Raw genomic sequence first — 2,729 nt, 5'->3', positions numbered from 1 at the left:
CAAGTGCGGATACTGGGTTCTCATGTCTTCTTCTCTTAACCACATAGCTTCTTTTCCAGAATGGTTCCTCCAAAGTACCTTTACTAAGGGAATTCTCTTGTTTCTAAGTTACTTTACTTCTCGAGCTTGAATTAGAATAGGTTCTTCCTTAAACGTCAAGTCAGGATTAACCTCAATAGATTCGACTGGAAGAACATGAGATGGATTAGAACGATATCTTCTAAGCATAGAAACATGGAAGACATTATGGATCTTGTCTAACTCAGTGCAAGCATTATATGCAACTGGTCCAACCTTTTCAAGTATCTCATAAGGTCCAATAAATCAGGGACTAAGCTTTCCTTTCTGGCCAAATTCATAATCTTTTTCCATGGAGATACCTTTAAGAATACTTTATCTCCAACTTGATATTCAATGTCACGCCTTTTAAGATCAGCGTACGACTTTTGTCTATCTGCAAAAATCTTTAGACTATCTTTGATAACTTTTACCTTGTCCTCTGTTTGTTGCACAATTTCAAGACCAACAAGTTTTCTTTCACCAACTTCACTCCAACAAAGAGGGGTTCGACATTTTCTTTCGTATAAGGCTTCATAGGGAGGCATTCCAATACTCGATTGGTAACTGTTATTGTAAGCAAATTCAATCAAAACCAAGTGTTTGTCCCAACTACCCTCAAACTCCATAATGCAAGATCGAAGCATATCCTCCAAAATTTGTGTCACTCTTTCCGACTGGCCGTCTGTTTGAGGATGGAACGAAGTGCTAAATTTCAACTTAGTACCCAAAACTTCCTGCAAGCTGCCGCAAAATCTAGATGTAAACCTTGGGTCTCAATCAGATACAATAGATACAGGTATCCCATATAGTCTTACAATCTCATTAATGTTTAATTAGGCTAAACACTCAAGTGAGTAATCTATCCAAATTGCTAAGAAGTGAGAACTCTTGGTTAGCCTGTCCATAATCACTCATATTGCATCATGGTTCCTTTGAGTGCGAGGAAGTCCTGAAATAAAGTCCATTGTTATTCTCTCCCATTTCCATTCTGGCATTGACAAGGGCTGTAGTAAACCAACTGGGACTTGATGTTCTGCTTTTACTTGTTGACAAACCAAACATTTAGAGACGAACGCTGCAATGTCTCTCTTCATACCATTCCACCACTAATTTTCTTTGATGGTCTGGTACATCTTTGTACCTCCAGGATGCATTGCATATGGTGAAGTATGTGCTTCATTCAGTATTTTTCTCCTCAATTTGTCATCATTAGGGATGCATAACCTGTTTTGATAAAATAAGCCACAATCCTCCGTTACTGTAAAATCAAGCTTTTCCTCATTTTGAACTTCTTTGGTCAGTTTTACAAGTTTCTCATCTAACTTTTGTGCTTCTTTCACTTGTTCAAGTAATATTGGCTTTACTTGCAAATTAGCAATAAATGAGCCATTTGAATCAAGTGTAAAACAAACATTCAAGGATCTTAATTCAAGGAGCAAAGGAAAAGGACTCAAAGAAATGCTTGCGAAGGATTTCCGACTTAAGGCATCTGCAACCATATTGGCTTTACCTGGATGATAATCAATCGTGCAGTCATAATCCTTGATGAGTTCAAGTCATCTATGTTGTCGAAGGTTTAGCTCCTTTTGAGTACCCAAGTACTTTAAGCTCTTGTGATCAGTGAGTATATGACATTTCTCTCCATACAAATAATGCCGCCATATTTTTAAAGCAAACACTATAGCAACAAGTTCAAGATCATGAGTAGGATAATTCAATTCATGCGATTTTAATTTTCGAGAGGAATAAAAAATTACCTTCCTTTCTTGCATTGAAACGGATCTGAGACCACTGTGAGAAGCATCACTGTATACTACTTACTCTTTCCCCTCAATTGGTAGAGTAAGCATAGGCGCTTGAGTCAACAAGGATTTGAGAGTTTCAAAGCTCTCTTGACATTTGTCATCCCAAATAAACTTTACTTCCTTCTGCAAGAGCTTAGTCAAAGGAGAGGCGATAATGGAAAAGCCTTTCACAAATCTTCTGTAGTATCCTGATAAGCCCAAGAAACTTCTTACCTCAGTCGGACTTTCGGGAGGTCTCCATTCAACAACTATTTGTATTTTACTAGGATCCACCTTCACACCTTCTGTTGATACAACATGTCCCAGAAAAGCTACTTCATCAAGCCAAAATTCACACTTGGAAAGTTTAGAATAAAGCTCTTTCTCCCTCAAAATTTGCAAAATAATCCGGAGCTGTTTATCATGGTCTTCACTACTTCTGGAAAATATTAAAATATCATCTATAAAAACAACCACAAACTGATCCAGATAAGGTTTGAATATTCGATTCATTAGATCCATAAATACCGCAGGAGCATTTGTCAATCCAAAAGGCATCACCAAAAATTCATAATGACCATATCGAGTTCTAAAAGCAGTTTTAGGAATATCATTCTCTCTAACCCGCAGTTGGTGATATCCAGACCTTAAATCAATCTTTGAGAATACTTTAGCACCTTTCAGTTGATTAAACAAATCATCGATCCTCGGTAGTGGATATCTATTCTTGATTGTTATTCTGTTCAATTGTCTAAAGTCAATACAAAGCCTAAGAGTTCCATCTTTCTTTTTTACGAATAAAACAGGGGCTCCCCAAGGAGAAACACTAGGTCGAATAAAACCTTTTTCAAGTAGTTCTTGCAATTGAGCTTTCAATTCTCTTAA

Source organism: Solanum tuberosum, unplaced genomic scaffold (genome assembly GCF_000226075.1).
Source record: "Solanum tuberosum cultivar DM 1-3 516 R44 unplaced genomic scaffold, SolTub_3.0 scf00059, whole genome shotgun sequence".
Classification (NCBI taxonomy): Eukaryota; Viridiplantae; Streptophyta; class Magnoliopsida; order Solanales; family Solanaceae; genus Solanum; species Solanum tuberosum.
Note: the sequence above shows the minus strand (reverse complement) of the source record.